Source organism: Aethalodelphis obliquidens, unplaced genomic scaffold (genome assembly GCF_003676395.1).
Source record: "Aethalodelphis obliquidens isolate GAN/ISIS:26980383/991018 unplaced genomic scaffold, ASM367639v1 scaffold71, whole genome shotgun sequence".
In the NCBI taxonomy this organism is placed as follows: Eukaryota; Metazoa; Chordata; class Mammalia; order Artiodactyla; family Delphinidae; genus Aethalodelphis; species Aethalodelphis obliquidens.
Genome location: NW_020838015.1, coordinates 5913036 through 5936142, shown reverse-complemented (window position 1 = coordinate 5936142; position 23107 = coordinate 5913036). Strand labels below are relative to the sequence as shown.

The window sequence follows — 23107 nt, the reverse complement described above, 5'->3', positions numbered from 1 at the left end:
TGAATCTTTAAGCTTCTCTGAGCCTCCTGGAGGATGTGTGGCCTGAGCTTTGCATGACCCTGGCCTTGCCTTCCACCCTAGTGGTACCCCTTCCCAGGGTGAGAATTGTGACCCTCCTTCACTAAAGGAACACCTCCTGGGAAAATGGGGCTAGTTGATCAGACAACTCTGAGGTTCTCCAGATCCAACAAGCTCCAATTCTAGACATAAACATTCTCCTATCATTTTATAAACTACTGCAAAGAAAGAAGCGCACTTTCTTTCCTGTTGGTTCTAATTTTGCCTGATGCCTGGAAGAACACTGTCTGAGTTAGAACATTGGACAAGCATTTCTGTGCCCTCAGCAGGCTGGGGAAAATGACTGTTGGGCTGGTCTGGAGAAAAAATTGAGGTGAATGTTAAGGCCCCGGTTGGGGCTTCTAGGTTATAAGGTTTGGGTCCAAGGAAAAGACTAGAAAAACACCCTCCAGTCATATAATACTTGTGTTGGAGGCTCTAGATGCCTGTCAGATTAAGAGATGTTTTCAAATATCAGAACCATTTTTGACTAGTGGTCAAGAATGCAGATCGATTACTTAGAGCAACACTCGTGGCTACAGCCTTAATAGGCTGTACTATCACCAACCAAGAATCTGAATCTTGATGGAAAGGCCTTTGTAAGGACAGAATCTAGTGACTTGTGAAATGGAAAAACAGTTGGTGAAATGCAGTATTACTGTTTTTCCTTACTGTGATTCCAGTACCAGTTTTCATACTTATTTCCAGGTGCATGCTTTTAGGACACATCTGTGTTTTCTTTCCTATAGAGTGTAATTGTTACTCAAGAGACACAAAGTATATACAAGCCCATTTACTTTGTTTTAATGCAGGGAAAAATTATTACCCAGCAAAGACATCAAAAGGCTGTGCAGGTCCTCCTGATTACCTTTGAATGATGATCTTCTGGGATCCTTACTCTCCAGGTAAGTGAGAACTCCACCCTCATGGGCAATGTCCTGCATATTTTTGTTTCAGAGACTATTCCTGGTTTTTTGTTTGTTTGTTTTTTGGTTTTTTTGCGGTGCGCGGGCCTCTCACTGTTGTGGCTTCTCCTGTTGTGGAGCACAGGCTCCGGACGCGCAGGCTCAGCGGCCATGGCTCACGAGCCCAGCCGCTCCGCGGCATGTGGGATCTTCCCGGACCGGGGCACGAACTTGTGTCCCCTGCATCGGCAGGCGGACTCTCAACCACTGCGCCACCAGGGAAGCCCTATTCCTGGTTTTACATCTACCTTTAATTGCCCTTGATTTACCCTTGACTTTTTATTTATTACCGATGACACATCTCCATTTAAGTGTTAAAAAGGAAAACTGAGTCATGATTTTGAATGTTAGGGAGCCTATTATGAAGTATCATTTTATCTTTTTAACATTAAGATACACTTATATGCACACAGATTCCTGGGACAAAATGAAAATGTACAAACTCATTGGTTATGAGAGTCTTAGATGTAAAATTTAGGGCAGATTTTTCAAAGCAGTAGTTTCTAATGGCTACGGACATGCAGTAAGAGCACCTCGTGTTATTAGCACAGAGCTCTGTCCTGCTAGAACACTAGATGTAAAGTGCAGAGATTCTGATGTTGCAAAAGGGAAGCACAGTCAACTGCTTTCTGAAACACCTCACTTCTTGTACTGAACCTGACTCTTGACTTCCTGGCACCACCCTCCTAGCCACCCAGACTCTGGTCATCTTTTATGCTTACCGTGGCATGACTCCAGCCCCCCCCCCCCCCCCCCCCCCCCCCCCCTCTGGGCTTTTTTTTTGCTTCCGCGGGCTGGCCCCCCCCCCCCCCCCCCCCCCGCAGCATACTTATCTTGATAATTCTGACATTTGGGGCTGTGTTCTAGGCATTGTTATCATTGCTTTGAATACATTACCTCATTTACTTTGTGAGGACAACTTGGTGAGGTCAGAGCTATTATCCTATCTTACAAGAGGATGCTGAGGTCTAGAGAGATAAAATTTTGCCTAAAGTCACGTAGTCTAGAAAAAGAAGAGCTGTGACTTAACCCCTGAACCTTTAAAATGCACATCTTCTGCTTCTAACCATTTTGAATTATTGTCTACAACTAGCCAGTAGATTAGAATGTCTTGACAGTCCTACCTCCTTTCTACTCCTTGCATCTACTCTCTCCCCTCCATTCCCGCCATCTTCACTCTTGTTCTGACCCACCTTTCTTCTTGACTGTTGGCAGGGCTTCCACATTGGTCTTTCTTCCAATGGCCTCTAAATTTTTAAATCCATCTTTACGTCTTGCAGCTAAGTACCTTCTAAGAGCAAGAATATCATAGTGTCACTCTTCTATTCATAAGCCTTCTGTACCATTTCTTTGTTCTCTGAGGAATGACCAAACTCCTTAGCTTTGAGCTCCTTCTCCCCCTTCTCCATTGTGGGGCTTAGGGTTGCCACTAGGGCATTTATTCTCAAGCAGGGGCTGGAGTGGGGAGTCCTCATCTGAGACAAAAAAAGAAACAAAAGGAAGCAGACAAAACTAAATCCCATGTGGGACAACTAGAGTCCAAGGTATCAGGAGGGGAATCAAGAAGAGGCCAATTCAGTTGGATGTGTGTATATGCATTGGATTGACCTGGGGTTATCTTCTAGACTATCAGCTCTATTTGCTTTCATTTGCTAGCAGCAGTATGAGGGATAAATAGGCCATCCCAGTGTAAAGGACCTGAGATGAAATAGGCAGGCTTAGGAGCTCAGTTTCTCCACAGTTATCACATTCCCAAAGCTCGTCTTCTCATTCCCAACAGTCCAGCCAAATGGCTCATTTAGCATTTCACATGTATTCCTCCTGCATTCCCACTTTTTTGCCTTTTCTCTTGCTGTTTCTTCAGTAGGAACTAGCTTCCAATTTTCTTCACCCGCTGAAAGCTTGTTCTTTATGACCCGTTTCAAATAGCACCGTATCCATGAAGCCCTCTTGGATTTGCTTGCCTGGCGGTGATTATCTCCTCCTAAGGATTCTCACCGCACTATTTATGTTTCCTTTTTTTGTCTCTTACCTTGTAATGAAGACTTGTGACTAGACATTTGATCCACTTAGATACAGAGACCTGCTTCTAACCTGTTTGATTTACTGCCTAAAAATAAGCAGTGGCCTGTCACATCTTGACAGTTTTACCCCTACCTTGTCTCCTATATTCTTTGAATCTACTTGCTAGCTGTGTAATCTTGTGCAAGATTTTTGACCTGCCTGAACCCCAGATTCCTTACCTCTAGAATGAGATAACACCACCTACTTCCTCGCGGTTCTCAGAGTGACTTGAGATAACGTACATAAATTCCCCAGTGCCATAGCACCTGGTACTAAGTACTGACCGGGGACTAGGAGAGGAGTTTCCATCAGGGACCGTAGACCACACACTCTGACTTAGAAATGAACTGGAAGAGACCTGCATCCTTCCACATAGAGGAAGCCTTGTTTTTAAACAGTTGGATCTGAATGCCTTTCACACATTAAGCTGTCTTCTAGTCAGGAAGCTGCGGATGTTTATTAGATTATCTCTTGATGGCCTCGAGGATGAGTTGTCCTGGAAAGTCCAGTAATGTGGGAGCCTGGCCTCCGGGGGACCTAGATGTTTCCTATCCAGCACTGAGGCCACCAAGTCATCATCCTCTCATCCTCTCAGCAGACTGTTTTGTCTTTGCCTTGACGATTTGACATTAAAGGCAGAAAGACGATTCCCCAACTCGTTGCGAAGCCGGTTCAGTCTCAGATCACATCCGCCTCTGAGCCCGGCTTAGCTCTGAGGAGGTCATCCCTCTGAGCCGCTAAGCAGTCTAACTTTGCCTCTAATTGTGCACTGACCCTTCTCCACACTCAGGGGAAACTTCAGACTAATCAGATTAGAAAATGTCTCATTCCCATTCCCCTCTCCCTCCAATATGCCCTGCCACGATTTGGGTCACATGCTTGGTGTTTTGCATCATCTCCGCAGATTCCTTTCAAAGACTGCCCTAATTCCTAATGGGCCCATCAGCCTGCAGCTTACATTTATATTCTGCATTCTTATTGTTCCCCACAGACTCCACAGGGCTTTCCAGAGCCTTGACCAGACTCTCTTTCTACACAGCCCTCCTGTGGCACGCTAAGCCAGAGCCCCTCTGACGTCTGCAGTCTCCCGTGGGAGACAGGCCCGGAGTTTGTTGACTTGGTTCAGCACACACTCTGCCCAGGGGCAGTTTTACCTGCCTTGGGATGGAGCTGGGCAGCTGTTGAGCATCTGTAGAGCCCCGCTGCTGTGTGAATTCAGATCAGGAGATGAAAACCTACGTGGCTAAAGATTCGGATGATTTCTTTCACCCACTCCAGATTGTTACCTGTGAATTTCTCCTGACCCGGCATGTGGGTACGAAGATTTCGCCTCTACTCCATTTCCATTTTTCTTGTGATTCAGTTAGGTCTTTTCCTTATGAGCACGAGTCCTGCTGGAATCAGCACTTCAAAATCTCTTCACATCTGGTTACCCAGCCCCTGTCAGTTTGTGCTGTGGTAGCTGGTATGAGGTCACTTTACTTGCCAAATGAAGTCAGAAGTCGTTTCACTAATGCACAGAGCATCAGACTTAAATGTTCGATGTAGTGGTAGCTACTACCTGTTCATAATAGGAGTGGCACTCTGTATTGACATAGTGCCTAGGGCCCTAGAATGTCTTGTAAATCCTTGAGCCCATTAAAAGGTACATTTTAGTGGATGGTAGGCATGATACCTCATTTCATGGGTGCAAACGTTGAGGTATAAGGAGACTCTCTCACTCAAAGAGCTTGCTTCAGGCCTGAATGGATCTGTAATGGAATTAAAATGACAGCTCCCTAAGATACCCTAAACCTTTGTTTCTATCTGAGCTCCTAGGGGTAGGAACGATATCTCATTCACCTTTGCAATCCCGGAGACTTGTCCTGTGCTGGTACACTGGGCAGCGGGGAGAAACACATGGGCTTGATTTCTAGCAGAGCTGCTTCTGAAGTCCAGCCCTACTGCCTTCTGCCCAGGTGATCCCTGTAAATGGAGTCAACCCCTCTCCGCCTTCATTAGGGTATTAATATGTCCTCAGTACTAATAAGCAAGAAATCCTGGTTCTCAAACCATAAGAGGTAGGGAGTATTCTGAGGTCATTCCATACTGTGTTCCTGATGGGACTGGGGAGTAAAGAGGCAGCCTCCTCCCCTAATTGTAGCCTTCCGAATTGGGACTTGGAATAGCTGGAAATTCAAGTGCGACTCTTTCCCCAGCAGCTCTGCCCCAAGCTAGTCTTTTACAGCTGTCTTTGGGCTCCATGGAATGCCTTAGAACTGGCCTCCCAAGAGAGCTGGTGCCTCATCCAGAAATATCAGTTAAAATGGAAAAAGTTAACAGGGCTTTAAAATCATCTCATTATACTCTACCCAGCCTCTCCCTCTGCCCCCTTCCCAGAGGCATGGTTGGGGCTCAAGTGATTTCACCCAACAATACGTGGCAGTGAAGCTGAGGGGCAAGGGTTGAACCATGTGCTTGCTAATGTTGCAGAGTGTTTGGTGCACTGGGAAGTTTTCAGAGAGAAACCCTCTTCTGTCCCTCTCCTTCTCTCTCTCTCTCTCTCTCTCTCTCTCTCTCTCTCTCTCACACACACACACACACACACACACACACACACAGATGCTTTCTACCTTTTCAAATATAAGGTGATTTGGTCCCTAAGGAGATCTGTGCTGGGCTCACAATTGGAATTTAGAGGTCTGGCGATTTGAGATCACAGGAGTTAACTCACTGGCAACTTGGGCAGCGCCATCTTGCCGACTCCTAAGTTTTTGTGGCCATCGGGGTAGGGTGGCCTAGAGCTCCACTTCTTTTCCTTAAGTGTCTGGTCTTTAAGACTCTCACCAGGTGTTTCAGTGTGCACCCCTGGGTTTGTTGGGTAATGAACTGAAACCAAACACAACCAAGTGAGTCAAAAATTGTCTTCACTACCCTCCCTCCCTTTCAGCCCTGGTCCTGCCGCCAGCCCGTTCCCCTAAGTTATGAGATGGCCTTTGCGGCAGAGGGGGACCCATGTTACTCTTCAGCAGAATACAGCTGCTGCGCCTATTACCTCCACAGATGGTGGAAATAAAGCAGATCAGGATTATTCCCCACAGCAAGGAGATGGATGGCTTCTGCGGTTTTCAAGCCATTCATCATTTTTGGGAGGGGGACCAGGAGTACCTGTCAAATGACACGTTAGACTCACTTCTTAGAACTCCCACCTAGCAAGGCATTGGGAAGCCTGCTTGCGGTTCATTATTATCTAGAGGAGAAGCGGAGAAATCGGCTTCCCTCCCTCTTCTTCCTTTAGTTTGTGTAGGGAAGGAAATGGCGGCTTGCCCAAGTATCAAAGGGAAAGAAGAATTTATGGAGGTTTTAGGAAAACACTTTAGCACTGTGAGCTGGCACTTTAAAGTAAGGAGGCTGACTTTTTAACAAGCATCGACACACTTGAAAGCCAGAATTAGTGTTGCCCTTTAGAGCAGTCCCCCTGGAAGGCTGTGCGCTGATTCCAACAATGTCGCCATAGAAAGCTCTTCTTTGGAATCGCCTTCACAGCCTTTTCAAAAGAATTTCCTCCATAGTGGCAAGTCTTTGTCCTTTGACCATGAATCAGAGTCTAAGCAAGAGTCAAATGTCATTTGACAAGGAGCGAAGTAGGGGATTCAGGTGGAAAACCAGGATGCTAACATTTTTGATCAGAAGCACAGCACGACCCTGAAGTAAGGAGATCCATTTTCTATACGATTCATGGGCTTTTCCAAAATACTTTGAAAGGATGGAGAGGATTTGGTGAATGATTACCTGTAGTCATGAGGCAGGAGGGACGGCTGGGGAGATAGTATTCAGGGGAAATTGACCTACTTGTCCTCACTCCCCTAATAGTCAAGCGTTTCTCCATCTCCAAACTTCTCCCTCTCAGCTCCTTCTCCAACCTGGACTGTTTTTAGAGCTGCAACACTCCTTTGTATCCTAGTCTTTTCTCTCTCACAACCTGATCTAACGGTAGCGTATAGTAGATGTAGTGTATAGTAGCAAATGAGGGCGTGAAAAATCCCACTGTATCAGTGGTCCAGGGGAGGAAGCTCTGTGCTGAGTTCTGGAGCATGGAGGAAAACCGGGACATGCTCCCAACGAGTGGTGTTCCTGCCTTGCCAAGTCTGACTTGTATAAGTTCACCACCTTGGAAAGCACGCTTCAAGGTCTCTCGTCTGCTTTTTACACTTCTTACATTTTTATTTATGCCAAACGGATACATGCTTATAGTAAAAAAAAAAAAAAAATCAAATCATTCTAAAAAGCTTATTCCAACAACAGCAGTTTCCAGCCACATCTCTCCCCACCTCCCAGACCCGTTCTCAAGAAACAGCCTTTCAGTCCTTCTAGCTGTTTCTGCAGACCTTTAAATAGCATGTACGTACTGCTATTTCTGGATTTCTCATTTTTAGATACTGCTACTACTTCCTGTTACGATGCTTGAGAATTTAGCATAATATTGATTCCCATTACTGGTGTTCTTTCTGGATGCTCTTAGGATCGTCTTTTTATTCCTGGTGCTCTGGAAGTTCATGATGGGGCTTGTGGTGTGTGTGTGTGTGTGTGTGTGTGTGTGTGTGTGTGTGTGTGTGTGTGTCTGTATATAGATTCATTGTGCTTAACAGTTTATGGGCCCTTCCGGTCTGGAGACTCTGTCCTTTGGCTCTGATAAATTTTCCATTAATTTTAAAATAATTTCCTTTCCTCCATTTTTATTTTTCTCTTGTGAGAACTCCTATCATTAAGATTTTGGCTCTCTTGAATTTGGATCGTTCTCTCCCCAACTTTTCTTTGTCATTATGATGTCCTTACTAAGGGGTTTCCTCAACTTTACATTCCACCCCTTCTTCTGCATCTATTTACTACTGTCATGTTTTTTATTCCAAGAGCACACTTTTGGTTCCTATTTTTAGTCTTCTGTTCTTTTTTCGTGGGTGTAATATATCCTCTTATCTCACATCTTTCCCTCTGCTACCTGAATTATCTATGTTGCTTGATACCTTTTTTTTTTTTCCTGTTGCCGTTTTGACTTCTGTCCTTAATGTTGGAAGCTTTGGGGGGTGGGTCTTGTTGATTAGTGGGTTTCACTGCATGAGTCATCTCCTAGCCCACATTTTCATTAGGTAATCCCCAGAAGCCACAATTTGGGGCCATTCAGAGTATTGAGAGGAGAATCCTATCTTCTCCTGCGGGGCTAGGAGGGAGGGTGGGATAGGGGAAAGGAAGAGAATTTAAGTATGGCCACTGGTGTTCTGGAAACAGAAAAGGAGAAGGAAAGGGGCTGAGAGACCCAAGTTCAGTATAGTGTGTAATGTTCTTCTCTACCCTCCATTATGCTTCCTCTCCCCAAGACTAGAACTGCTTTTGTTGAATTTCTCTGGAGAACAAGCCTCACTCCCCTGTAGGGAAGAGTACAGTATACAAGGAGATACCTGAGGGTTCAGCTGCTCTTGCTTTATTTAGGCTTTCAAACAGTCCTGTTTTCCGGCCCCCACTGTATCCCTGCCTTTATTGGCACCTGGAGTCTGTAATCGCTGAGCCTCTCAGAAGTTTTGTGGGCCACACTGGCTAATCTCTAAGTGCCCCCTGCCTCTGCCATGGACATTTCGAGTCCAGCTTCCCTTCCTCAGCTCTGCCGAGCCAGTTACCAATCCTTAGCCTGATTTCCATCTTGCAAACGATTTTGAAATCTCTTGTCCACTGTTGCCTTGTTTTCCAGCTATCTTTGCCATTGGGGGTTATCACCTATTTTTATTTCTTTGTTGTCATTTTGGTGAGATTTTGGTGGGAAAGGGAGATAAATATTTGTGAGTGACCCATCGTGATTTACTGCAACTCTATCCACTTCCCAAGAGCAAAGAATTCTTCCAAGAAGCATTGGCTAATTTTATCCCTTTTAATTGAAAGATTCTTTGTTCTTTTCTCCCTTGCTCCTTTTGGGGGGATTCCCATATCCATTGAAATCCTCCAAGACAGAACTGGAAAGAGAAACTTGGAGTATTTTACCACATTGACTCAACTCTTCCCTGAGGCCTGGCTTTGGGACTTTGGAAAGATTAAATCTTTCAAACATTTTTCCTCAGAAAGATTTTGTACATCATTTCTAAGCTGTGTACTCTTTCATTTACAGCCTTTGATCCTTCCCGAATATCATTTGATTCAGGAATATCCTTCCCAAATATCTTTTGAGATGGGTAAATTGTTAGATGTGTTGAGTCTGACATATCATGAGTTGGGCAGGAAAGAGTGCTGGGGGCCCAGGGTTAACAGGTGAGCATGAGTAAATATAAGACGAATTGGTAAGGAGGTGTGATAATAGGACTTCCAGTGGTGACTTCCAGAAGTTTTCCTGTACCATCCAGTGCCATGATCCAGGGCAAATGCAGACTTAGGCATGGGGACTTGGTTAGGTAAGAGGAACTGCAGGAAGGCCTTTCTGAGGCCTTTGAATTGAGACTTTGGAATTGAGACTTTCCAGACAAAGGAACCAGAAGGTGCAAATGCCTTGCATTGCTGGGAACGATCTTGGTATGCTCAGAGAGCAAGAAGAGAGCTGGTGTACCTGGAACATTGTGAACAGGAGAGAGTTTTCAGAGGAGGTCAGAGAGGTCAGCAGGGACCAGATTATGTGCGGTTTTATAAACCCTGGTAAGGAGTTCAGCTTGCGTTCTAAGTGGATTGGAAAGCCATTGCACAGTTGTAAACAAGGAAGTAATTGATCACATCTATGTTTTAGAAAGATCATTCTGGTGGAGGATGGTTTGCAGCAAGGTAAGAATAGAAGCAGCAAGACCAAGATACAAAAGCTATTCCTGTAATCCAGGTGAGAGATGATGGTGGCTTCGAATTAGTGAATAGTAGAAAAGATGGAGAGAAAGAGACTTGTGATATGCTATGGTGGTAGAACCTTCAGGACTGGTTAGTGGACTGTGTATGAGGGATGGTGTAATTCTAAATCTGTTTGGTAGTCTTTTGACTGGTTCCCAAATTACTGGGATATTATACTTCTGAAACCTCTAGGATTCAATACATGCCTCCTGTCATTGATGTGATGGGAATTTACCAACAATTAAATTCTGTATTGTAGGAACAGATGAAGAAATTTTGTTCATTGGTGACCTCATTCAGTCTTCCAGTCTGGTGGGTTTAACTATCATCTATATGCTAATGACTCCCACATTTCTATCTCTAACTCAAACATCTTCCCTGAACTACAGACTCATATACCCAACTGCTCACTTCCCATCAAAATGTAACACATCCAAAACCAAACTCCCAGTCTTTTCTCCCAACCTGTAGCTCCTGCAGTCCTTCCCATCTCAGTTCGGGCAACTCTGTTTTTCCAGTTGCTCAAGTAAAACCCTGGGAGTTGTCCTGAATCCGTTCCTATTCATTCTCCCCCTCACCTCCCCTATACACTATATGCAATCCTTCAGGAGTCTTACACTCAAAATATATTCAGGCTTCACCACTCCTCACTGCCCTCCCTCCACTGCCACCACTGTCACCTAAGCCACCATTATCTCTTGTCCGGATTACTGCAGAAGACCGCTAACTGCCCTTGCCACTTTGGCCTTGCCCCTACATTGTAGTTGCAATATATCAGCTAGAGTGATCTTCAGAAGATATAACTTAGATCTGGTAACTGTTCTATACAATATACTCCAATGGCTCTTAGTTGTCCTTAGTATGAAAGTCAAAGGCCCTCCATGATCTCATTCTGTGACCTCAGCTCCTATTCAGAGTATTAGGGAATACTTTTCTTCGATGCACCATGCTAAAGGAGTTTCTTACAAAATATCTTTAATTGATTGAGTTTTAGTTCTTCTCCCTAAACACATGCAAATAAAAGACATAATGGTCCTGCATTTTGGCTACAAATATTTCCATAAACAGAACATGTCCTTTCAAGGAGTTCAAATGACGAGTGAGCCAAAATTCAAAGGATAAACAGTGGTAGGGGGCAGCATACTGGAGTTGTATCCCAGAATCCTTGGCCAAAGAAAATGTACACAAAAGAATGACTGAATTCCCTTTCCCCTCTTCTGATCACTCTGTTTATTCTACTTTGTTTAGCTTAATGAGTCTATGTAACTTCATCACGTAACATTTAATTTATTGCTGCTAATTGTTATTAGTTTATAAATACGAGCTATTATTTTCTTCATGCTTTGATTAAAAAAAAGAGAAAAGCCTTTTGACTGATTATGAATAGGGTTTTTTTTCCTGCTTCTGTTATCACGGAGTTTTCTTATAATTAATTATCCTCTGTTCATCCTTGCAGTAGTAACTTTGCGTACCTCACTTGCTGGTTGGAGGGGCGTGTTGAGTTAGAGGTCCTGAGAGAAGGGCAGGAGCCTGGAGCAGGGTGCTTGTAACAGTGCCTTAGTGACCACCTTTGTCTTTTTCTTCAAAAAAATCGTGTTACATAACCAGTATGTATTTAGCCTTAGAAATTGCCAGAGGTGGTCAAATTCAGAATAGAAAAATAGCATTGAGGTATTACAGTAAGAAGTATTTTGTCTGTGTTTAGGTCATTATAGCAATTGTCTTGAAATTTGGGGGTCTTAATTGCCAAAACTCTATTATGGTTAAGGATAAATTTAAGTCAATTTCCATAATTAGGAAATAGCAGTCAAACAGGTTAGTTATTTTTGACCTACAGTTTTATGGTGCAGGGTAATCATTTGTTGTTGTTGTTGTTTTTCAAAACGAAAATGGGCTTAATATCTTCTGATTATGAATTTAAAGCTATTCAGATGATACAGAAAAGTCTAAAGAAGAAGCAAAAATTATAATCTCTCTTGCTACAGGTAGCTGTTCTTAATAATTCCGTGTATTGTTGCTAGACTTTTTAAATGTTGTTTTGTACAAATATAAACCTAAAGTGAGACCATAACTCTACATTCTATTTTATAACCTCCTTTCCACTCAACAATATATTATTAACACATTTCCATGACAACATATATGGATCTACATAAGCCCTTTTAATGGCTACATGATAAATGATTAAAGTGCCTTTTATTTTTCCTAAAAATATATTAGGAGACAAAATGAATCTAGGCTTGCTTTAAAGATTTAAAAGGCATACAATTTAAGAAAAATGAAGACGTTTTAAAATTTTTACTGACATAGTATCAACCTGTTAAACTAAGAGGAGCTTCAGTACTGTTAACAAAATATAACAATAGTCTTAGCTGCTGAATAAATTAATTTGTTTCTATGGCAACTGCAACAAGTATTTGTTGAACACTTACTATGTGCCAGCATTGATCTAGGTCCTGGGGATACTTTGGTGAATTAGATGTGTGAGGTCTCTGCTCTCAAAGAATTTACATTCTGGAGGGTTCGAAACAGAAAACAAGGTAATAAGAAATAAGAAAAATATCGGTATTGAAGCACATCTAGTAGTATGTTTTCATGGTGGATTTAAGCTGACAGTTTGGTCCTGAAATCTGCAGATTGAGTCAAATCATATGTTATAATTATATTTTTAGGTTTGAAGACAGTGAAAAACAAATAAATTACGAGTCATTTTTCTGTGCCCTGAACTGGAGAGTGACTCCCATGCCAGAATTGGAAGCAGTATGGTACATTAAAGAGGTAAAAGTAACACCTGTTTTAAAAACCAGCTGTGGCTACCTCCCTTGTGTTTTTAATATCCTTTATCTTAAAATTATTTTTCAATGTAAAATAGTAACATCAGTGCTTTTGGAAAGAGGACTATGTATTTCTGGGTATTTGTGTTAAAGTCTAATTCACTTTCCATAATGAGTGAACATCTGCTGTATAAGAGCGTGATTTTTCTTATGCAGCTGAATGTTTTTTAACCCAAGTCATATCCAATTATATGGAAAATAGGATAATAGGTTACAGTTATAAATAGATACAAACACTGTTATCAAGGGATTCTGGTAATATCATCATAAGCTACAAGAGCAAGTCTCAAATAGTGCATATGTCAAGAATCCCCAGTGTGTTTGCGGCTGTGCACGCAGGTTTGCCTTGGGTGAAACATTATAGTATGGACATGTATATTTCATAGTGGGGCCAAATATAAAATAAAAATTCAGTAGGAAAATGCTTGGTTAGGGAAAACAGAGTTCATGTGATCGGATGATGCTCTCAACATTGTGGAATTGTCTGAATTCTCTAAGATCTCTTTGGACCAATTGTCTTTAAGGAGTGGGTGGGTGGGTGGTGGTTTGTTTATATTTTAACATGCTCCAGAAATTGATTTTCTTGGGAAAGTCCCTTGATAAAGCAAATGTCATGTGGTTGATACTCCCAGAAAGGAGGCATTTATTCCTCCCGGTCTCTGATGACCAGCTCATTCTGGCCTGAACTGGTCTAGTGCCCTTGGGGAGTTCCCTCAGGCATGCAGCTACTCTGGAGTGTCAGGCAGCCTTAGAACTTCCAGATGATTGGGAGACACTGATGGCCTTTGGAGTCAAACAGAGCTGGGGCTGAACTCTGGCTCTGCCACTTACGTAGCTGAGTGAATTTGGGGCAATTACTTAACTCATTCATTTATAAATTTAATTCTCAGACAAATCATGTTTAAGTATCCACTCTCAGCAGTTTCTATGCTGTGCGCTGGGGTCTAGAGACAGTCATTATTGCTACCTTAAGGAGGGTTGGGGGGCACAGGAAGTGTTAGGGGAGATGATGCTTGAAATTTCAGTGACGAATAGTAAGAGCTGGGTAGGAAAAGTGGCATGGTATGCCCAGAGGCATTCCCAACAGAGGCTCTAGGGCATGGGACAACGCGGCTCTTGTGCAGAACCGGAAAGAATTGGTGTGGCTGGGATGGAGGCACAGAGGGAGGAGTGGAGATGAATGAAGCTGGAGACAGCTGCACGGGTGAGGTCTGAGTATCGTCCTACAAAGTCTGCAGACCGTGGACAAATTTCAAGGAAGAGAGTGACATGATCAGGTATGCCCTTTAAAGGGAGCTTGCTCTGGTTGGGTGGTGGGTAGATTGGAGAGAGGACAAGGAGACAAGTAGACCCCGTAGGAGGCTCTTGACGACCCTTCGTCACCATAACAACAGCAAACACTTTAAAGCATTTACTATGTGTCAAGCACTGTTCTAAGACCTCAAAATCTATTCGCTCATTTAATCCTCAGAGCAACTTTCTGAGGGTAGATTTTTTTTTTAACATCTTTATTGGAGTATAATTGCCTTACAATGATGTTAGTTTCTACTTTATAACAAAGTGAATCAGTTATACATATACATATGCTCCCATATCCCTTCCCTCTTGCGTCTCCCTCCCTCCCACCCTCCCTATCCCATCCCTCCAGTTGTTCACAAAGCACCGAGCCTTTCTCCCTGCGCTATGCGGCTGCCTCCCACCAGCCATCCATTTCACGTTTGGTAGTGTATATATGTCCATGCCACTCTCCCACCCTGTCACAGTAGATACTTTTGTTGTTGTTGTTGTTGTTGCGGTACGCGGGCCTCTCACTGTTGCGGCCTCTCCCGTTGCGGAGCACAGGCTCCGGACGCGCAGGCTCAGCGGCCATGGCTCACAGGCCCAGCCGCTCCGCGGCATGTGGGATCTTCCCGGACCGGGGCATGAACCCACGTCCCCTGCATCGGCAGGCGGACTCTCAACCACTGCGCCACCAGGGAAGCCCACAGTAGATACTTTTATCATTCCCATTTTAGAGATGAGGAAGTTAGGGGAACAGCCAGGGTATGGTAGAGTTAGAATTTTAACTCAGGTCTGTTTTACCGCAAAGCATGGAAAAGGAAAAAATCATTTAAGTACAATCGTATTGAAGATATTGGATTTAATTAACTAAAGTCCAAGATACTATCACAAAGCAAATAAATACTGTCATTTGGTAACCTTTTAATTCGTATCCATGCAAATATGTAATTTTTACATGTAAAAAGAACAATGATAGATGGAGTTTATATTCCACCTTTTCATTTAATGTTACAGTATTCTGTGTCGGATATCATCCATTTGTCCCATTGGGACTTCTCTCCAACCCCATCTACCCTGCTCTGAATCCTAGACAGCTGATCTTTGCGGGCTTCATCAATGGGACCCCTAGCCCTCTGGCCTCCAGTTGGGGGAGCCAATGGGACGCACCAGCAGGAGAGTGGAGGGTGGGACGAGATAAAAGTCATCTCCCTCCCTGACAGTCACAAGAGATTGACTGCCTCCTCCTGCCCAGGGCCACAGTACCTGTCTGGAGGGTCTCTCCACATAGCTGTCTACTCCGGGCTCTGGCAGCCACCCTCACGTGCCCCTTCAGCCCCAGGTGGTGGCAACAGTCCCTGAGGGTCTGGAGGATCCCTTGTTGCTTTTCCTAAACACTTGCCACAACTTTGTAAATAGTCTCTTTATTAAACTCTTCTCAATTTACACAGTTTGCATATGTCTGCTATTTCTTCTGGGATCCTGAGAGATACACATACTTATTTTTGCTAGTTAGCAACGGCCTTTGTTGTGTTTTTTTCCTTACTTCCTCCTTCTCTCCTTTTCCATTCCACCCAATCCACCACCCAAATGTTTACCTATGGGTTGGGGGTTTCATCATTTCATGCACAAAAATATAATCATACCACAGGCATTTATCTGCAGTGTGTTTTTCTTAATAGTACACCATGGGACATTTCTCTAGTTTAATATGTGTAGACCTAAGCCATTCTTTAATACTGTAGTATGAATATGGAATCATTTATTCATCCATTTCTCTATTGATAGGCATTCAAGTTATTTTTACATTTTTGCCTTTGAAAACGTGGTATCTTGTTACTTGAATTTTTATTTTCCTGATGACTGTTGAGCTTGAATGAAATTTAATTACCTTTTGGTACTACAACCTACGGTAAGAAAGACATTTTTCCCTAGCAACCCAGCATGCACATATACAATGGCCCAAACGTCTCATGAAACAATACTATTCTAACTGCATGTGATGATGTATGATTTTTTTCTTTCCTTTCTCTTTTCTTTTCTCTCCTCCCGCCTTCTTTCTTTCTTTTGAATATAGTTCATTACCCATTAAATTGACTTAAGGACCTACAAAAGGATCACCACCCATGTTGGAAGAAGAGTCAGTGCATGGAAAGGCCAGAGATCCACTTTCCCTTTAGCCACCCCTCCCCCATTTCATCTCTTACCTACTCTGTCAACTGGGGCAGTTACTGAGCCATGGACCTCAGGTTCTTTAGAGAGAGAGTGTAGAGCAGAAGGTCTGGAATCAGATGAAGCTGAGCTCAAATCCTTAGCTCTATGATTGACTCACTGGGTGACTGTGTAAGTTATTCAACCTTTCACATTGCCCCATCTCAAAAATGGAGATAAAAGTAGTGCTTCTGTCAGGTTGCTTGTAAGGATTGAATTGATACACGTGAGACACTTATCACAGTACCTGTCCCATAGTAACAGCTTAAATGTTAGCTATTACTGTTGTTCGTAAAATGGAGATGTCTTACATCCTCAAGTCAGTGGGCTGGGCCTTGAGGACTAAGATCAGTGATTCTATCGTTAAACGTAAGAGTTAGAACAGCTGGGCTTCCCTGGTGGCGCAGTGGTTGAGAGTCCGCCTGCCGATGCAGGGGACACGAGTTCGTGCCCCAGTCCGGGAAGATCCCACATGCCGCGGAGTGGCTGGGCCCGTGAACCATGGCCACTGAGCCTGCATGTCCGGAGCCTGTGCTCTGCAACGGGAGAGGCCACAACAGTGAGAGGCCCGCGTACCCGCCCCCCCCCCAAAAAAAGAGTTAGAACAGCAGTGTAGCATCAGATAGGGCCTGTGCTTTAGCAGTAAGTCAGCTCTTTCAATTGTTACTCATTTATGGTGAAAAGAACTTTAGTCTTAGGGCCTCTTGTCAATTCTGATGACCAAGCCTAGAAGCAGTTCAGTCTGTGGGAGACATTTGGATAGGGCCGTTCTTTTTCAGCCAGTTTTTTTTTTAAAAAAAGGAAGAACATAGTTATCAAATAGTACCTAATCAATTTAACCAATAATGAGAACTTAACTAAATTCCAGAGTCTGAAGCACTCTGGTACTCCTGAGCTTGCTATCGTTCCATTAAAGAGGATATAAGATAGCTTGGGAATGGTATCAGTGAGTCTGTAATCTATGTGAAAATATTTAGTGTAAATGGGTTGAGCGTAATATTGCATAGTTCAGAGAGTAGAATGAGTAATGAAAAGTATAGTATCTCCTGAACCATGTAAGTGTACCTAAATGTTAATATCTAATAATGCCCTGAGACACTCTGGGTCAGAGCCTGTCACAGGTTGGGTTCTCCAGGAAGCAGATGGGGTTTAATGTGCAGTATGTTTATTTGGGAGTGTCCTTGGGATCAATACCTGTGGAAGGGAGGGGAGGGACATAGGAGTGGGCAGAGGGAGAAGTTGAGCTTCGATGCAGGTCCAAAGACAGCATTGGCTGGTCCGAAGGGAACTCTGGAGCTAGAATGGCCTTTCAGAGCTGTCCTGAGTTGGGCCAAAATGGCCTGGACTTCATCCCTGTGGGTTGGTTTAGAAAGGGGTATGACCTGCGGTAATGTGGCTCTTTGCAGCCAAGACAGCTCTGTAGCTGAGGTAATCCCTGAAGGGGTCTCCCAGCAACTGGGCCACCAAGTCCTTCCTCAAGGGGATTCTGGATGGTATATCATGTCTTGGCAACCAACCACTCTTGATTATTCTTGGTATGAACTGGAGGCCTGGCCTGTGGCACAGCCTTCTCCACACACCTGCTCCTCTATTATTGTCTGAGCTTTCACCCATGGCAGGGAACTGACAAGAAAGAGGTTATGCCAGAAGAGGCCGTGATTATGGCAGAAGAGGAAGTGGTAGAGGAGCTGGACCAGGTGTGTAGGTCTGTGGGGCCCAGTTGGGCAAAGAAAACCTTTCACTTCGAGCTTTGGGGATTGCCAACACTTAGGGAGTCTGCTGTAGCCCAAAAATCATATGTGGGACTTCAGGACAAGATCCACCAGGTTGTGAAAGTGACCCAGCCTTGAATGTGACGTGACAGGTTAAAGTTCTGTTGAGAACAAGGAATGGCAGACTGAGCTCCTGTGTGGAAGTATGGCCCAGGTGGAAGCCAGCAGTGGGGCGGCTGTGTGCTTCCTCCAGTGTATGAGCTGGACGAGCTGTCTCTGGCTGAAGTTCCAGGAGTCACCAGCCTCCACTCAGAACCTGGGTATCCTTCTCTCGGGCTGAATGTTGTCCTCAACAGGCTCTCTTCCCTGAACTAGGGATCTTACTGAGCAATGAAAAGAGACCGCTTAGCTGTGGGCTTTAGCCAACCGCAGGCTGAGTAGGGGGGTGGTCTGGTACACAGTACTTGGGATTGGAAGGGCAGCGCCACAGGGAGTTCTAGCAGGGAGTCTCTCCAAAACAGGGAGCACAGTGATGGGGAATCCTGAAGTTAGCACTATTCAGCAACCAGAGGGGGCCAGCCAGCAGGCTTGAACCAAGCCTTCAGCCACGACCAGGGGACAGAGCAGGCTGAGTCCCTGTACCAGTGAGGTTCTAGCAGGAGACACACGGCCCACTCAGAGGGGTCGGGATATGGATTTAGTGCAGGGACTATTGACAGAGGAGAAGGTAGGGTTAAGGGAACCAATCAGGGCAGTGGAGTGCCCAGGGCCTAGCTAGAGTGGGAAGCCTTTACCATCCCTGGGTCTGGAGAAGCAGGGAGGGACTGGTATTACTGGAGCCCAGTGGAAGAGCGTGGTTGGGCAGGGAAGAAGCAGGGAGAGGGGAAGTGGAATCAATACCCTGACCTCTTGCTGCTCCCCATTGGCTGGACCTATTTGGAAGCCAGAGAACCAAGGAAGCTCGAGAAGTGATGCGGTCCACAGAGGTCAGTCTCCCAGGGCAGAGAGCTTGGTGAGAAGAGCAAAAGATGGATCCTGAGGGGCAAATGGAGGATGAGCCAGTACAGTCTGTTACCAGAGTAAAGACTGGGGCTCCAGTGAGCAAGCCTCACAGCCAGCTTTTAAGATTAACAGCTCCTGAAGCTGGGTCTACTGGATGTTAGGACTGGTCCTTCTGACTCCGATGGGGCTCCACCTACATGTGATTGTTACATGGCATCAGCTAGTAGGCCTGGGGACCAACAACAAAGAAGCAAAATTCACAGAGAGGACTGTGGTTGTAGCGAGTCCAGCTTTGAGTTAGTGAGAGGTTTCCCTGTGTGGATGGGTGGAAGCTGACTGTCACCCACCAGGATTGTTGACTGTGGCCTGTAGCCTGGATTCTCAGGAGCTCCCTTGGCCGGGCCTCTGCCTGTCCTCCACAGCAGCCCATGGTGAGCCACTGGGGCTGTAATTTAATTCTCACTCCATTATGTGACTATCTGTGGTCTCAGCATGTTGCCCTGGTGCTGTCACGGCCTAGAGACCCCAATTCCATTCTATTGTGCTTGCTCACAGATGGTAGCTGTAAAACTGGCAAAAGAGGTCCCGCTGCTTAGAGCCTGCCTGGTTAATCTCAGAAGTCACGTTTTTAAAAATAACACGAAATCAGTTCTCCTATAAACTTTATAACTTGCACTGTGTGACTGGCATCTTATCCTTTGACGTTTCTGAGAAAAATTGGAAGTGGCTTCATTTTACGAGCACGAGAGCTGCAGAAGCATTAACAATTGGCTCTAAAGTTTCCCCTTGTCACAACAGGGTGACATATAGCCTTGGCACTGGGGAGTAGGGGGCAGTGGCATACACCTTGGGACATATCTTTGGGCACCCCACTTGTCGAGGATCTCCTTTTGGTATTTAGAGGGTGGAATACCCTGTGACACTTTATTGTCCCAAGCATTTTGTGAGAATAAGTATCATTCCCAATTTATAGATAGGAAGCTGAGACTCAAAGGCATTCCTAAAGGTCAAGATTATATAGTTAGGGGCTAGTGCCAACTCTTTAAGTAAGCGAAGTTATGTCTAATATTTCAAGTTGAATTTAACAGTTGAAATAAAAGATTATTAATCATTCTCATAAGACTTAAAAAAATAACTGGTAAACACATACTCATTACGTAACACAAAGCGGTGACCTAGTAGGAAACTTCCAGAGTCTACTGTGATTTAAAGGGTTGGATGATGTCTACTTGAATTGTATGAATAAAGCTATCACTAACGCTAAAAAATATCCATGTCTACTTGAAAACTTTACTTGCCCCGTAATGCAATTTCAAGGAAAGATTTCTTGTTTAAAAGTTACAACTGTGTTTCAGCTGCGGTCACACAGATGACAACTCTACTGAAGCTTTGTCTAGGGCGAAGAGAAGCAATTGTGAAATACTGGCATTACAGTAAGGACAGAAATGGATAGGCATATAAGCAAATCTCCTGGTTTTGAGCTTTTCCTTATGTCATCAGAATGCTCTTGATTATCTCAACAAGTATCTGTAAAATTTCTTCCCCAAATTAATTTCCATTTGATTTTACTGAAATTTCATTGTTTTTATGATTTCTGTCAACTTAATTTGATTATTTCCAAGGTCACGTCAACCTAGTAGAAGGAAGAAAATCCAAGAAAACCACAATTTTAATTCCATACACAGTACTGGATCTTTCTACAAATTCATGGATAAAAACATCCTTTTTTTTGATTGAGCGGAGGGGGAGTAAGAGAGTGAAATCACTAACATGACTCTATCAGCCTTACATTTGGGACGAATAAAAATAACCTTGTTTCAGTGAAGCGTGGAATTTAATTGGCTCCCAATCTTTTCCCCGCATGCATCTGGTGGCCAGTACTACAGTAGAAAATTTTAAACTAGAAGGAGACATAATCCAATTAAATTTCCTTTTAAAAATGTCAAAGCAAATAAATCCAGGACCTATGAGCTCACACACAGCTTTGCTGTTCTCACCGGGCAGCTGCTGTTTACTGGGTTTCCATCCAGGGCCATCTTTGCTTCCCATTTCAAGGATATGTGGTTTTACAGATCAGCAGCTACATTTTTTTCCACCATTGATGAATAAGTAATTTATTGCCAACTTCTCTGACATCTTAAGTAGCTCTAGTGACAGCCAGATTGAAAGCTGTCATGGGGCCCTCTTGTAGGCAATGATTTCCAGCCATTTTAGAGTCATGATTTTGCATTATTGCCGAATTTCACTCTGCATTTCATAGTTCTTCCTTCTTCCAGAAAATGCTACGTGGCACATGCTGTTTATGCTCCAGATTAAACTGAATTTTGTTTTGAGATTTGGGTACCGTCTCTGGAATTACCTGGAAGTCACACTGGAGACTTTGGATCCGTCCACCGTTTGTCAAGAAGTTGCTTTGTTCCGAGCTGTACTGTGACTTTCATAGACATTTTATTAATTTTGAAAAATGCAAAATTGCGTAGTATCTTTGGCTTCCTCTGGAAGCTGACTCGGAGACAAGGATTTGAGTATAAATGGTTTTTTGGACGAAGTGAAGGGAATAACTAGCAAGGGAGTAGGGAAGTGAGAAACAGAAGAGAAGGAGTTAACACAGGGCATATTATCAAACCAGTAAAAATGTGAATGACTGGAGCGTAATGCCTCTGGGAAACACAGGGATGCAGTGGCTGATAGGTACCTCAGCGTTATCCCATCCATCAACTCCTGTCATTGTTTGAGAGCTGCTCCTGAAGTGGGTGAAAATAATGAATTCCCAGGCACTTGTGGCATGTTACAGGGACAGCCAAATCAGGCCTCAGAGGCCAAAGGGAAGGTCTCAGGAGAAGGAGTGCAGGTGCTGATGGCTGGAAGTTAGGTTGGTGTGCGCCAAAGTGGAAAGGGTGAGGGGATCAGGAGAGGTGCAGGCAGAACCCGCTACACACAGATAGTTAAGATTCTGATCATGCACCTTTAGGCGGGGTGTTTTACAGAAATACAAGCAGGCTCGTCCCCGTCTAAAACAGGAGGGATTGACTGCTGTGGATGAGCTCACCTGCTGTAAAATCACCACGCAGTTATTTCCACTTAAAATGTATGTGCACTGCTGGGAAACAACATGATCTGGAGTTTTCTTCGCATTTTGTAGTGTGGGATGAATAAAAGGTCAGTGAGGACAAAGAATATTTTAACTCACTGCCCAGTCATAAATATTATGTAACGTTTGGAGCACTTGCAGATTTATTAGAACAATTAGGCAGTGGTAGTGAGGGGATTTCTCATGTTAGCAAAGACCTCTTTATTTTACAAAGAGATTGGCCATGTGATTCCTTTAGGTGGACCCAATTACAGGCAAAATTATGAGGAAGATACTTTTTCCCTCTACTCTATCGATGCCCCATCCCCCTGAGTTTCTTAACTCTTATCTCCTGCTTCCTCCTTCCTTTAGATCCCAATTTGATTCCTGTTAGTTCATTTAAACGGATACCTGTGAAAATCTCCCTAAAACTGAGGGCCAGCTACAATTCTGGTATCAATTCCAGTGTGTATTTTTCCCCCGTACCAAGCAATTCTCAACAGCAGCTGAGTGTCCTGCAAGTCAACTCAGTTCTGGCACTATCTACCTGAGGTAACCTCAGATCCCCACAGGTTACGGGCTCAGTTCCACAAGACTACCTCCCCTCCTTCAGATGCCATTCACAAGTCCAGATTGTCGCCTGTGCTTCTGACCAACTGGCTGTGGATTGGAGGTTCCCATGACCTCCTCCTTGGGAGGGGCTGCTCATAGGACTCAGAGAAACACTTCACTTACTAGATAACCTGTTTATTAAAAAAGGATATAACTCAGGAACAGCCAGATGGTAGAGATGCATAGGGCAAGGTATGGTGGAAAGGGCACAGAGCTTCCATGCCCTCTCTGGGCTCACCACTCTCCTCACATCTCCACGTGTTTGCCAACTCAGAAGCTCTCCAAACCCTGTCATTTTTGGTGTTTACAGGGGCTTCTTTATAGAGACACGATTGATTAAATCATTGGCCGTTGGTGAATAAACTCAAATTCCCGCCCCTCTCCCCTCCCGGGAGGTGTGGGAATGGGGAGTGGAGGCGGGGGACTGAAAGTTCCAACCCTCTAATCACGTGGTTGGCTCCACTGGCAACC

General features: G+C 44.1%; 1 protein-coding gene across 1 annotated transcript in view; it reads left to right on the top strand.

The window, feature by feature from the left end:
- Nucleotides 1–23107, top strand: part of EFHC2 (EF-hand domain containing 2) — a 250923-nt gene that overhangs the window by 163684 nt on the left and 64132 nt on the right. Inside the window, exons 12-13 of the mRNA XM_027091524.1 lie at nucleotides 870–962; nucleotides 12590–12695. The gene's annotated coding sequence lies outside the window, so the exon portion shown is untranslated. The remainder of the gene's footprint in view (nucleotides 1–869; nucleotides 963–12589; nucleotides 12696–23107) is intronic.